General features: G+C 40.7%; 1 pseudogene; it reads right to left on the reverse strand.

Annotated features, from left to right (window-relative positions):
• Positions 1-1,619: 1,619 nt before the first annotated feature.
• On the reverse strand, positions 1,620-2,650 carry LOC123090381 (multiple organellar RNA editing factor 6, mitochondrial-like; annotated as a pseudogene).
• Between the last annotated feature and the right edge of the window lie 13,274 nt (positions 2,651-15,924).

Consider the following 15,924-nt stretch of genomic DNA (forward strand, 5'->3'; position numbering starts at 1 on the left):
TTTTTGCAAAGTGAGCAAGAACGATGATATTTTCCTACACATACTTTCTGACTTTTCCTTAATCATATAGTGATCTGCTCACTCCAATTCTATCTCCTCAACCCATTCACATGCAACATGGATAATCAACTAGCCTCATCATTTGAAGAATCTAGTCAAATAAGGAATTGGAATGCAACATGGATAACTATGCCCTATGAAACAGTACATCAAAGTAAATAAGGAACTGGTATAGAACACCAACTCAATCACCTTCACAACAATGAAATCATGAATAATTCTTCTATTTAATTGAAGTTCTCTAAAATTCTCCCCCCATTGAAAGCGGTCTACAAAATAATTGAGAACAAGGTCAGCGCTAAAATATTTCAAACCATATAATTTCTTGCTAATCTCATATACTGTTATTCAAAATAAAGATGTATTTTGCTGTAAGATTTTAATGCTAGTACACAAGACATAAAAAGGTACCAGCAATCCTTAGTGATCTGAAGAAGTAGCACGAAATTTAAACACAGACAATGCATGACATAGTAATAGCAGCACAAATAGACAAATGCAAAATACACCTCATACTTGTATGGTGATCTTCGGCGCAAATTTTAAGCTCTGTTTCATGTAGATAATTTATTTGGTTTCAGTAAACAACAGCATGCAATATATATGAAGGGTTATTGGTTGCATAACAGCTGAACTAATCCTCTACTAGTACCTAGAAATCATATGCAACTCTATTTTTGCTCTAGCCCAGCCCCAAGATCATAAAAGAAATCGTAAGTATCTGGTGCATTTGACATAATAAAGCTGCTCCCGAACGAACATAAGTTCTGCATCTTCACATCCCAATTGAGGAGATCTGTGGGATAACCTACCCCGAGGAGCTCGCCGCGGGATCTTCTGCATGGCCAGCCCCCTTCTTTCACAACACCAGATTGGCCTCTTCACGAACCTGCAAAAATAAATGCACACACACATCGGATTGGGGGAGACGAGGGGATGAAGAAGAAGAGAAGAGGAGGAGGAGGGATGTGTATGCAAGTGTATAAGCATCAAGCATGAGATACTTTTCAAATTACTATGAACATTCTTAGTTTCTGGCAGGGGTATATGTAGATGTTGGCATTAATTGAAAAAATGGATATGAACAAGAAGGCGCTGCTGCACAATAATGAATGAGAACAATCAGGTATTGGCAGGGGTATATGGCTGCACCATCGGTCAATGCAGGACACTGCCAACAACGTAAATGCAATAGCAACCTTTCTGACGTTTGAGAGCACTCTCACTGTGCTATAGTGAACTGCATTTTCATTTTCAACAAACACTTACGGAGGACTTAGTTCTAAATAGCAGTCATGAAACTAGGAGACCCATCTATCTAAGATCTTGCATGCAAGCTAGCTAGTTGCACTTGCACCACTAGTTAAAGTTGGTTTTAACATTCATCAACATACATGCTCACTGTACTCTGGACTAATGTACAAGCATTAGTGAACCAATGTCAGAGAGTGAGATCGAACAAACAGAGCATATGAGAGCACGCCATTTATAGTACAAGCATGAAAATCAAAACAGCAAAACTCCAGTTTGACCACTACAATTATAGATACCAACAATGGCTACCTATTGAGCAATTTGATTTCATTTAAATGCAACCAGGGAAAAAACATGAGGTAAGAATGCTTGTGGATGCCACCTTGCCCTGATGCATTTATGTCTTAACCAGCTTCATACACTAATAATGTTGTCATGTATTATGCTCTGTGGTGTGCTACGCCCAAACAGTGAATTACCTCTATAGTCCTTGGGTTCAGGGTCAACATAGGAATCAGGGAGCACAAAGAGAACACCAGGAATCCCTGCGGCACAACCAACAGATGTACTTAGGCATGCTCCCATCTACCGAAAGGAGAAGCAGACATGTTTGTTAGCTCTGGTAATTTTACATGTGGATAACACGAAAACATTCAAGCTTGATGGCCGTCTCCTCGTCAATCTCGCACCCGAACCCGAAGTAGCGCTTGCATGAGACGTTGTAAATCTTCCTCTTGGCCTCCTCCTTGCCACTACACATCCAGACACAGAGCAACATCATATCATCAGGCTTGCATGAACAGTACTTGACAGAAAGCAACACTGAGCTGGCCTCCCAGCACAAAGAAGACTCAATTTTGTAGTCTTTTTCACTCATTTCCGAGTAGCGAGAGAGTCTGACTGAGCCGCTCTCGCAACGGGACGGAGGCCGGATGGATGGACGGGTACCTTCCGAGGACCTTGGCGAGGGTGTGGATGTAGCAGTCGATCACCTCGTGCTTGGAGGCGCCCTCGCCGCCGGGCCTGTCCATGACGATCAGCCAGTGCTCGTAGTCGCAGCCCGAGAACAGCGGCGCCATCTCCGTGGGCGCCCGGTCCCCGGACCCGCAGCCGCCCCGTGCGGGGGAGTACCCAACGGCCCCCGGCCGCCGCTCCATGCCCCTGGCGCCCCCGACGCCACGGAAGAGGAGCGACGAGGAGGCGACGGCTGCAGGGCGCAGCATCTCCTTCGCCGCCACCAGGGCGTGCGGGATGGACCAGGGGGAGGCGAGGAGGTGGGAGATGAGGAGGCGGGGGAGAGCATCCTGCGGGCCATGGAAGCGGCGGCGGCGGCCATGGAGAGAGAGATAGAGAGGGGAATGGGGAATTCGGGATCGAGCCGGGACAGAGACCTATGTGGGTTTAGGAGTGGAGAGGAGGGTAGGGTGCGGACAGATCCGAGGCTGGGGTGTCCGGATCTGACTCGAGTAGGAGGAGGAGGGCATACTACGGCGGAGAGGGGTGGTCGTCGCCGGCTGGGATCGAGAGGAGGCGACGATGGAGGGACTTGCAGTCGAGGTGCGAGATGGGGCGACGGCGGAGGGACTTGCAGGCAAGCTGCAAGATGCAGCGAGGTGTGATCGAGGAAAGGGATAGAAGTGGGTCGGGGAGGCGACGGCGGGGATCAGAGGGAGCGAGGGGCTGGCGGTGTGGGAGAGAAGGGGACGCGAGGAAGAGGAGAGCCAGCTGTGTTAGGGTTACGTGGGTGAGAGGATGAGGGGGTGAGGGCTCCCGTTGGATGCTCGCAGATCCAACGGTGTTTGAGCATGATCCGCGTGCTATGTCTATTGACCAATCACAACGCAACAAAGAATTTAAAGAGTTCAAAATGAGTTTTTTTTGTAAAATACTTATCAAATATATGTTCAAATGATATCATATTTTTCACAAGTTTACATCTTGGATTGGAAAACAATATTGATAAAGGGAGTTTTTATTTTTTTAACACGGAAAATCAATTTTCCATTTTTCTAGTGCCCAAAGTAAGATTTTTTGTGAAGGACCTATAATATGTTTGTTGTAAAATTGGACCAAATCAATTTTCAAAAATACTAGGCCATGTTTAATGGATAATTGACTAAATGGTTGGGTGTCAAAAGTTTTGATCCACCTTTGGTGAAAAAGACAAATTCCCGCCGATTCAGTTGGAAGCGGGTCAAATTTGATTTACAGTTGGTTCATAGTTTGCTGTTTATTTTTTCAAAAAATCATTTCTAGGTACATAAGTATCTATTTTATCAGAGAAACACCAAAAAAATTCCAATATTCAACCACTAGCTACGAACGGTCAAGCCCGCCGTTTTTACCGCATTTTGAAACGGGCATAAAAAATTCAAAAAAAAATCAAAAAATTGGAAAACCTTCGCATTTTGTCATTATATATCACCAAGTTTTCAGGACAAATAATAAAGTTTTAATACAGCAATTATTTTAAAAAAATTGTTCTCAGAAATGAGCTGTCATGTGTGGAGATTCATGGCTTTCAAGCCAAATGATCAATCTTATGACCACATTCATGGCATAGTTTGTTTGAATGATCTCATATTGTGCACAAGGGTGCATGTTGGAATGACAAACGATATTGCCTAAGAAAGTTTTCATTTTCTTTGCACGAAAAAATCATTTTCCATTTTTCGAGTGCCCAAAATGAGGTTTTTTTGTCAAGGACCTACCATATATTTGTTGCAAAATTGGACCAAATAAAATTTCTAAAATACTAGGCCATGTTTAATGCACAATTGACCAAATGGTTGGGTGTCATAAGTTTTGATCCATCTCTAGTGAAAAAGACAAATTCCCGCCGATTCAGTTGGAAGCGGGTCAAATTTGAACTGCAACTGCCTCATAGTTTGCTCTTTATTTTTTCAAAAAATCATTTCTAGGTACATAAGTATCTATTTAATCAGAGAAACACCAAAAATTTTCCAAGATTCAACCACTAGCTAGGAACGATCATGCCCGTCGTTTTGACCGCATTTCGAAACGGGCAAAAAAATTCAAAAAAAAATCAAAAAATTGGAAAACCTTCGCATTGTGTCATTATATGTGGCCAAGTTACCGGGAAAAATAATAAACTTGTACTACGATAATTATTTAAAAAAATGTTCTCAAAAACGAGCTATCATGCATGAAGATTCATGGCTTTCAAGCCAAATGATCAATCTTATGGCCACATTCATGGCATAGTTTGTTCAAATGATCTCATATTATGCAAAATGGTGCATCTTGGAATTCCAAACAATGTTGCCTAAGGGAGTTTTCATTTTCTTTGCACGGAAAATTCATTTTCCATTTTTTGAGTGCCCGAAATGAGTTTTTTTATGAAGGACCTACCATATATTTGTTTCAAAATTAGACCTAATCAATTTTATAAAATACTAGGACATATTTAATGCACAATTGACAAAATGGTTGGGTTTCAAAAGTTTTGATCCACCTCTGGTGAAAAAGACAAATTTCCACCGATTTAGTAGGAAGCGGGTCAAATTTGAACTGCAGCTACCTTATTGTTTGCTCTTTATTTTTTCCAAAAATCATTTCTAGTTACATAAGTATCTATTTAATCAGAGAAACACCCAAAAAAATCCAAGATTCAACCACTAGCTAGGAACAGTCATGCCCGCCGTTTTGACAGCATTTTGAAACGGGCATAAAAAATTCAAAACAAATCAAAAAATTGGAAAACCTTCGCATTGTGTCATTATATGTGACTAAGTTTCCAGGGAAAATATTAAACTTATAATACGACAATTATTTTAAAAAAGTGTTCTCATAAATGAGCTATCATGCATGAAGATTCATGGCTTTCAAGCCAAATGATCAATCTTATGGCCACATTCATGGCATAGTTTGTTCAAATGATCTCATATTGTGCACAAGGGTGCATCTTGGAATTCCAAACAACATTGCATAAGGGAGTTTTCATTTTCTTTGCATGGAAAATTCATTTTCCATTTTTTGAGTGCCCGAAATGAGTTTATTTTTGTGAAGGACCTACCATATATTATTTTTGCAAAATTGCACCAAATCATTTTTATAAAATACTATGACATATTTAATGAACAATTGACAAAATAGTTGGGTGTCAAAAGTTTTGATCCACCTCAGGTGAAAAAGACAAATTCTCGTCGATTTAGTAGGAAGCGGGTCAAATTTGAACTGCAGCTTCCTCATAGTTTGCTATTTATTTTTTCCAAAAATTATTTCTAGTTACATAAGTACCTATTTAATCATAAATACATGGTTTGGTGGCGATACGTCGAGGTTTGGACAGTGGCCGAGGGCCCCAACTCTAGAGCGCGTAAACTCGCATGCCTGCCGCATGGTCACCGCGTGACCTAGGCGTTGCCATGTGTTATGGGCGGCCTAGGCATGTCTAGTGGGTTGGGCACTCCCCAGGTCGGTGCTAGAAAGAAAATCACAACATAAGATTCTCACAAGGAGACCGATCGATGCTGAAACATGAATAAGCAGCCAAGTGTTTGATTAGCAGTATAGGAAATGCACGTGGCTAATGGGCATGAGTTTTGGCTGAGGATGATTAGTTACTAAGAAGATTGTCTTCACAAATTTTCAGCTCAACAAGAGGAGCCTAGGTGGTACTTGCTTTGCAAAGTACCACACTGGACATAAATACAAATGTTGAAGGTGGGCTCAAAATAATGAATGGATTGAGCTGGCATTTGGTGGAGGATGGTTATTTGGGCATAGGAAAGCACTATAGAAAATGGATACCATTTGGACACGCCAAAGTGGTACTTCCTTCACAAAGTGTTTTTCTGAACAGAATAGGAAAATGAATATTTTGAATTATTTATGAACTAGGCAAGGAAGGTTTTGTACATATTTGATGAAGATTTGACCCAAAGAATTTATGAATTTTTTTTGGGAATTTTGGGAATGACAGAAATATAGGTTGCTTCACAACCTAGGGCAAAAACTGCCACATGGACATGACACATAGGCAAAACTGATGAGGTGGCGCCTAGTCATAGCAATAAGTACTAATGCATCCACGTTCACAACCTCATGACCATTTATATTGGTCGTAATCAGGTAGAAATAAGGTCATGGACCACTCTTGTCTACTTTATGACCATTTGGTGTAAGGCAATTCAGGGTTTGAGCCCTTCCAAGCGAAATGGCCGTGGATTTACGACCAATTCAGCTAGGGTCACTAAGAGAAGGTCACTAGTTGACATATTTCTTGTAGTGTAAGGTTTATCAATCCGTGGGAGGCGTAGGATGAAGATGGTCTCTCTCAAACAACCCTACAACCAAATAACAAAGAGTCTCTTGTGTCCCCAACACACCAAATACAATGGTAAATTGTATAGGTGCACTAGTTTGGCAAAGAGAGTGTGATACGAGTGCAATATGGATGGTAGATATGAGTATTTGTAATCTGAAATTATAAAAACAACAAGGTAACTAATGATAAAAGTGAGCGTAAACGATATTGCAATGGTAGGAAACAAGGCCTAAGGTTCATACTTTCACTAGTGCAAGTTCTCTCAACAATAATAACATAGATAGATCATATAAAAATCCCTCAATATGCAACAAAGAGTCACTCCAAAGACACTAATAGCGGAGAACAAACGAAGAGATTATGGTAGGGTACGAAACCACCTCAAAACTATTCTTTCGGATTAATCTATTCAAGAGTTCGTACTAGAATAACACCTTAAGACACAAATCAACCAAAACCCTAATGCCACCTAGATACTCCATTGTCACCTCAAGTATCCATGGGCGTGATTATGTGATATGCATCACACAATCTCAGATTCATCTATTCAACCAACACAAAGTACTTCAAAGAGTGCCCCAAAGCTTCTACTGGAGAGTCAAGACGAAAACGTGTGCCAACCCCTATGCATAGGATCATGGGCGGAACCCGCAAGTCGATCACCAAAACATACATCAAGTGGATCAATAGAATATTCCATTGTCACCACAGGTATCCCACGTAAGACATACATCAAGTGTTCTCAAATCATTAAAGACTCAATCCGATAAGATAACTTCAAAGGGAAAACTCAATCCATTACAAGAGAGTAGAGGGGGAGAAACATCATAAGATCCAACTATAATAGCAAAGCTCGCGATACATCAAGATCGTGCCATAGAGGGAACACAAGAGAGAACACGAGAGAGAGAGATCAAACACATAGCTACTGGTACATACCCTCAGCCTCGAGGGTGAACTACTCCCTCCTTGTCATGGAAATCGCCGAGATGATGAAGATGGCCACCGGTGATGGATCCCCCCTCCGGCAGGGTGCCGGAACAGGGTCCCGATTGATTTTTGGTGGCTACAGAGGCTTGCGGCGGCAGAACTCCTGATCTATCTTCGTTCTTAGTGTTTTTAGGGTACGTGGACTTATATAGGCGAAAGAAGTCGGTCGGGGGGTGGGGGTGCTCGAGGGGCCCACGAGACAGGGGGCGCGCCCAGGAGGGGTCGGCGCGCCCTCCTATCTCCTAGCCTCCTCGAGGCTCTTCTGACGTGAACTCCAACTCTCCCAGGTGATATTCTTCCAAAAAATCACGCTGCTGAAGGTTTCATTCCGTTTGGACTCCGTTTGATATTCCTTTTCTTCGAAATACTGAAACAGGCAATAAAACAACAATATGGGTTGGGCCTCCGGTTAATAGGTTAGTCCCAAAAGTAATATAAGTGTATAATAAAGCCCGTAATCATTCAAAACAGATAATAAAATAGCATGAATGCTTTATAAATTATAGATACATTGGAGACGTATCAAGCATTTTAAATTATCCCTGTCCTTTAAGAACTTCTGGTTGCTTTCTGGTGAGACACTGAGTGAATGTCTTCGGAGCATTTTCAATTATTCCTGTCCTTTGAGAAGTTCTGGTTGCTTTCTGGTGTGACACTGAGTGAATGTCTTCTGAGAATTTTCAATTATTCCTGTCCTTTGAGAAGTTCTAGTTGCTTTCTGGTGAGACAATGAGTGAATGTCTTCTGAGCATTTTCAATTATTCATGTCCTTTGAGAAGTTCTGGTTGCTTTCTGGTGAGACACTGAGTGAATGTCTTCTGAGCATTTTAGCACATGCTATGTGGGTGAAATTATGATACCATGCCAAGTTTCAACGTGTTCAGAGTTCATTAGTAGTGATTGTTAATTTCAGGGTCATATAGCTCAAAAAATCATAAAATCCATGAAAAATAGCAAATGAAGTTGGAAAAGGGTTGACAATTGATGATGTGGCATTGAATGGTGCACACTAAACACACAAAAAGTCTGGAGTTGAAATAAGTTAAAAAACAAAACCCCATTGTAATAGATGAGTTTTCGTGTAAAACCCTGATACTTCAAAAGATATTGTCCAGTTTGTACACGAAGTGCATCCAGTTTTGGTCGTAACTCTCTTAACTTTTTGGCACATGCTATGTGGCCGAAATTATGATACCATGCCAAGTTTGAACCTTTTTCGAGTTCATTTGTAGTGATTTTCAATTTTAGGGTCATTTAGCTCAAAAAAATCATCAAATGCATGAAAAATAGCAAATGAAGTCAGAAAAGGGATGAAAATTGATGATGTGCATTTGAATGGTGCATACTGAACGCACAAAAAGTATGGAGTTGAAATAAGTTTAAAAAAATGAAATCCCTTTGTAATAGATGCGTTTGTTCCGAAACCCTGATACTTCGAAAGAGATTGTCCAATTTATACACGAAGTGCAGCCAGTTTTTGCTGTAACCCTCTCAACCTTTTAGCACATGCTATATGGGTGAAATTACGATACCATGCCAAGTTTCAACCTTTTCAGAGTTCATCTGTAGTGCTTTTCAATTTCAGGGCCATTTAGCTAAAAAATCATTGAATGCTATTTTCTCACTATCTGATGAAAATCTATATCATGAAGTAAAGTTATTAAAAATTCTAGTTATGATCAACTAAGACAAAACTATAGTATTCTTCAGAAGCAAAAAGAATCAATTAAAGATCTTTTAGAAAACTCTAGTTACGATCAAAATAATATTCAATCAAACTTATATTAAATTTATGCAACTAAAATTTTCATAAAGTATTTTTTGTTGAAAATTTAGTAAAGAATTAAATGAAAAATAGGCATGCATTTGTTCAATAAATTGACATAACATATGCAAAAAATAACATTAAAAAGAAAAAATGCCCCTTACTAGGCCACCACGGCCTGCATACGATTAGAAACCCACTATCACTTCTAGGGAAATGATTATACATAGGAGCTTGATACGTCTCCAACGTATCTATAATTGTTGATTGTTCCATGCTATTATATTACCTGTTTTGGATGTTTATGGGCTTTATTTTACACATTTATATCATTTTTGGGACTAACCTACTAACCGGAGGCCCAGCCTGTATTGCTGTTTTTTTGCCTATTTCAGTATTTCGAAGAAAAGGAATATCAAACGGAGTCCAAACGGAATGAAACCTTCGGGAGCGTGATTTTTGGAACGAACGTGATCCAGAGGACCTGGAGTGCAAGTCAAGAAGCAGCCGAGGCCTCCACGAGATAGGAGGGCGCGTCCCCCTCCCTTATAGGGCGCGCCCCATGTCTCGTGGGCCCCCTTGGGCGTCCACCGACGTACTTCCTCTCCTATATAATCCTACGTACGCCGAAAACATCCAAGAGGCAACCGAAACACAATTTCCACCACCGTAACCTTCTGTATCCGCGAGATCCCTTCTTGGAGCCGTCGCCAACGTTCTGTCGGAGGGGGAATCCACCACGGAGGGATTCTACATCAACACCATAGCCCTTCCGATGAGTTGTGAGTAGTTTACCATAGACCTACGGGTCCATAGTTATTAGCTAGATGGCTTCTTCTCTCTTTTTGGATCTCAATGCAATGTTCTCCCCCTCTCTTGTGGAGATCTATTTGATGAAATCTCTTTTTGCGGTGTGTTTGTCGAGATCCGATGAATTGTGGGTTTATGTTCAGATTTATCTATGGATAATAATTGAATATTCTCTGAATTCTTTTATATGATTGAGTTATCTTTGCAAGTCTCTTCGAATTATCGGTTTGGTTTGGCCTACTAGATTGATCTTTCTTGCCATGGGAGAAGTGCTTAGCTTTGGGTTCAATCTTGCGGTGTTCTCACCTAGTGATAGAAAGGATTGCAAGATACGTATTTTATTGTTGCCATCGAGGACAAAAAGATGGGGTTTATATCATATTGCTTGAGTTTATCCCTCTACATCATGTCATCTTGCTTAATGCGTTACTCTGTTCTTATGAACTTAATACTCTAGATGCATGTTGGATAGCGGTCGATGTGTGGAGTAATAGTAGTAGATCCAGGCAGGAGTCGGTCTACTTGTTATGGACGTGATGCCTGTATACATGATCATGCCTAGATAACATCATAATTATTCGCTTTTCTATCAATTGCTCGACAGTAATTTGTTCACCCACCGTAATACTTATGCTCTTGAGAGAAGCCACTAGTGAAACCTATGGCCCCCGGGTCTATCTCTTATCATATTTGCTTCCAACCTACTTTTATTTGCATCTTTATTTTCTGCATCTATATTATAAAATACCAAAAATATATTTATCTTATCATACTATCTCTATCAGATCTCACTTTCGCAAGTGGCCGTGAAGGGATTGACAACCCCTTTGTCACGTTGGTTGCGAGTTCTTTGTTTGTTTGTGTAGGTTCGTGGGACTTGTTGAGAAGCCTCCTACTGGATTGATACCTTGGTTCTCCAAAACGGAGGGAAATACTTACGCTACTATTGCTGCATCACCCTCTCCTCTTCGAGGAAAACCAACGCAAGCTCAAGACGTAGCAAGAAGGATTTCTGGCGCCATTTCTGGGGAGGTCTTCGCTCAAGTCAAGACATACCAAGTACCCATCACAAACTCACCTCCCTCGCATTTACATTATTTACCATTTGCCTCTCGTTTTCCTCTCCCCCACTTCACCCTTGCCGTTTTATTCGCCCTCTCTTTCCCAATCTTCTCCTCTCTTTTCCGTTTGCTCGCGTGTTAGAACGTTTACCTTGTTGTTATGGCTAGCCCTGTTTTTACCCCTTCGTCTCCTGACTTTGAAGTTCTTCATTGCAAACAAAGACAAGGAGAAAATCTGAAAGATGCTTGGTTCAGGATGCTAGAATCTTATTGTAGTTGCGTTAGAAGGAGATTTCAAGATTTTAATTCGCAATTTTTATATTGGGTTAACCCTACCCCATAGGAAACTCCTTGATTTTACTGCAAAAGGGTGTTTTATTGAAGTTGATCCTAGTTTTGCTTATGAACTTATAGAAGGGATAGTAGGAGTATTTCTCCTACAAAAGGGATCATCCTTCTCTCATGAAGGAACTCAAATTTTAGAGAAACTTTGTGAATTGCAAAAATTTGTTGAACCACTTAAAAATATTGGTGGAAATATCAACCGCATGAATAACTTGATTGCACTTTGTAATAGGCGATTGGATGCCTTAGATCAAAAGATCTCCGAGCATGAAGGGAAACGCAAGGAACCTCCCGGATCCAAGCATAACCCCCTTAAAAATCCAAGTGCCAAAGATGGCACTACTTATATCTATCTTTGCTTTTATGCCTAGCTAGGGGCGTTAAACGATAACGCTAGTTGGGAGGCACCCCAATTTTCTTTATGTTCTTTGTTTTTGTTCCTGTTTAGTGTTAAATTTTGTTTCTACTTTCTGGTTAGATGTGTTTTTAGCTTTTAATTAGTGTTTGTGCCGAGTAGAACCTATAGGATAAACTATGATGATAGTTGATTTGATTCTGCTGAAAAACAGAAACTTTGCACTCACGAGAAACAATTCAATAAATCACAGAAACGAGCTTTTGTAATGATTCTTTTTGCTGATGATAAATAAACAAATTTTTTAGGACATCCTATTTTGGTAGGATTTTTAGAGTTCCAGAAGTTTGCGTTAGTTACAGATTGCTACAGACTGTTCTGTTTTTGACAGATTCTGTTTTTCGTGTGTTGTTTGCTTATTTTGATGCATCTATGGCTAGTAAAATAGTTTATAAACCATAGAGAAGTTGGAATACAGTAGGTTCAACACCAAAATAAATAAAGAATGAGTTCATTACAGTACATTATGTGGTGCTTTTGTTTTCTTTCACTAACGGAGCTTATAAGATTTCCTGTTGAGTTTTGTGTTGTGAAGTTTTCAAGTTTTGGGTAAAGCTTTTATGGACTATGGAATAAAGGGTGGCAAGAGCCTAAGCTTGGGGATGCCCAAGGCACCCCAAGATATTGAAGGATAGCCAAAACCCTAAGTTTGGGGATGCCCCGGGAAGGCATCCCCTCTTTCGTCTTCGTTCATTGGTAACTTTACTTGGAGCTATATTTTTATTCGCCACATGATATGTTTTTTGCTTGGAGCGTCGTGTATTATATTAGTTTTTTATTTTTAGTTTACCCCAATAATCCTTGTTGTACACACCTTTTTGGAAAATCCTATTTAATTAGAATTTGATAGAATACTCTATGTGCTTCACTTATATCTTTTGAGTTTGATAGTTTTTGCTCTAGTGCTTCACTTATATCTTTTAGAGCACGGTGGTGTCTTAATTTTGGAGAAATTTATAGTCTCTCATGCTTCACTTATATTATTTTGAGAGTCTTTTAGAACAACATGGTATTTTCTATGGTTACAAATTTGGTCCTAGAATGATGAGCATCCAAGTTGGGTATAATGAAAACTATCATAGAAAATGAATTGGATGCTAGGATCTATTTGATGATTGATAATTGTTTTGAGATATAAAGATAGTAATGTTAGGGTCATGCTAGTGGATAATTATGAAATTGAGAAATACTTTTGTTGAAGTTGGCAAGTCCCGTAGCATGCACAGATGGTAAAAGTTGTGTGACAAAATTGTTGCATGAGGTGCTCTTTTGAGTGTCTTCCTTATGAGTGGCAGTCGGGGACGAGCGATGGAATTTTTTCTACCAATCTATCCCTCTTGGGGCATGCGTAGTAGTGCTTTGCTTCGAGGGCGAAGTAGATTTTTGCAGTAAGCATATGAGTTCTTATGACTAATGTGAGTCCATGGATATATGCACACTCATCCTTCCACTTAGCTAACCTCTATTTTACCGCGCTATTTTCGCCGGTAGCATAAACCCATTATTTACCTTCCTCAAAATAGCCACCATACCTACCTATTATGGCATTTCCTCAAAACAGCAACCATAAACACAGTAAGCATGGCCTAACTATATGATTTTGTAGGGATAAGCTTTCTTTGGCTATGTTATTTTGATAGGACATGATTATTTGTTAGTATGATTTGAAGCATTATTATTTTTATGTTTTATAAGCTTTTATCTTGAGTCATTTGGATCTGAACATTCATGCCACATTAAAGAAAATTACATTGAGAATTATGCTAGGTAGCATTCCACATAAAAAATTTCTTTTTTATCATTTACCTACTCGAGGACGAGCAGGAATTAAGATTGGGGATGCTTGATACGTCTCCAACTTATCTATAATTTTTGATTGTTCCATGCTATTATATTACCTGTTTTGGATGTTTATGGGCTTTATTTTACACATTTATATCATTTTGGGACTAACCTACTAACCGGAGGCCCAGCCCGTATTGCTGTTTTTTTGCCTATTTCAGTATTTCGAAGAAAAGGAATATCAAACGGAGTCCAAACGGAATGAAACCTTTGGGAGCGTGATTTTTGGAACAAACGTGACCCAGAGGACTTGGAGTGCAAGTCAAGAAGCAGCCGAGGCCTCCACCAGATAGGAGGGCGCCCCCCTATAGGGCGCGCCCCCTGTCTCGTGGGCCCCTCAAGCGTCTACCAACGTACTTCCTCCTCCTATATAAGCCTACGTACCCTGAAAACATCCATGAGGCAACCGAAACACAATTTCCACCACCGCAACCTTTTGTATCCGCGAGATCCCATCTTGGAGCCGTCGCTAACGTTTTGCCGGAGGGGGAATCCACCAGGGAGGGCTTCTACATCAACACCATAGCCCTTCCGATGAATTGTGAGTAGTTTACCACAGACCTACGGGTCCATAGTTATTATCTAGATGGCTTCTTCTCTCTTTTTGGATCTCAATACAATGTTCTCCCCCTCTCTTGTGGAGATCTATTTGATGTAATCTCTTTTTGCGGTGTGTTTGTCGAGATCCGATGAATTGTGTGTTTATGTTCAGATTTATCTATGGATAATAATTGCATCTTCTCTAAATTATTTTATATGATTGAGTTATCTTTGCAAGTCTCTATGAATTATCGGTTTGGTTTGGCCTACTAGATTGATCTTTCTTGCCATGGGAGAAGTGCTTACCTTTGGGTTCAATCTTGCAGTGTTCTTACCCAGTGACAGAAAGGGTTGTAAGACATGTATTGTATTGTTGTCATCGAGGATAAAAAGACGGGGTTTATATCATATTGCTTGACTTTATCCCTCTACATCATGTCATCTTGTTTAATGCGTTACTCTGTTCTTATGAACTTAATACTCTAGATGCATGCTGGATAGCGGTTGATGTGTGGAGTAATAGTAGTAGATGTAGGAAGGAGTCGGTCTACTTGTTATGGACGTGATGCCTATATACATGATCATGCCTAGATAATGTCATAATTATTCACTTTTCTATCAATTGCTCGACAGTAATTTGTTCACCCACCGTAATACTTATGCTCTTGAGAGAAGCCACTAGTGAAACCTATGGCCCCCGGGTCTATCTCTTATCATATTTGCTTCCAATCTACTTTTATTTGCATCTTTATTTTCTGCATCTATATTATAAAATACCAAAAATATATTTATCTTATCATACTATCTCTATCAGATCTCACTTTCGCATGTGGCCGTGAAGGGATTGACAACCCCTTTGTCGCGTTGGTTGCTAGTTCTTTGTTTGTTTGTGTAGGTTCGTGGGACTTGTTGAGAAGCCTCCTACTGGATCGATACCTTGGTTCTCAAAAACTGAGGGAAATGCTTACGCTACTATTGCTGCATCACCCTCTCCTCTTCGAGGAAAACCAACGCAAGCTCAAGACGTAGCAGAGCTCAATAGTAGCGCTTTTTGTAAGGAAGCGCTGCTGCTAAAGAACGGTAGCGCTTGTGTCTGAAGAGCGCTGCTACTATTCATGTAGCAGTAGAGCTTTTGTTATAAGAAACGCTACTACTATAGTTGCCAAACGGTTGCAGGCAGTGTAGGTATACTAGTAGCGCTAGCAGTTAAAAAGCTAGTAGTAGAGCTGTCCTCTAACGAGCGCTACTTAGTAATAGCGGTTATTGCTAAACAACGGTACTACTACGCTTACCTTATCCACTGCGCACGTCCCTCAATCTCCCTCACACACTCTCACTCGCCGACTCCTGCTGTCGCTGCCATCGCCTGCCGTGGCCTGCCATCGCCACCATCTCCCGCCGTCATTGTCGACGCCCCCAAGGTATCTGCCTCCCTCCTCCTCTTCTCCCCGCCCTCCCTCCCTCCTTCTCTCGCCGCCCTCCCTCCCTCCCTACTCCTCCTCTCGCCGCCCTCCTCTCTCCCTCCTCCTCCCTCCTCCTCCTCCTACCTCCA

This window comes from Triticum aestivum, chromosome 4B (assembly GCF_018294505.1).
Source record: "Triticum aestivum cultivar Chinese Spring chromosome 4B, IWGSC CS RefSeq v2.1, whole genome shotgun sequence".
NCBI classification, from domain to species: domain Eukaryota; kingdom Viridiplantae; phylum Streptophyta; class Magnoliopsida; order Poales; family Poaceae; genus Triticum; species Triticum aestivum.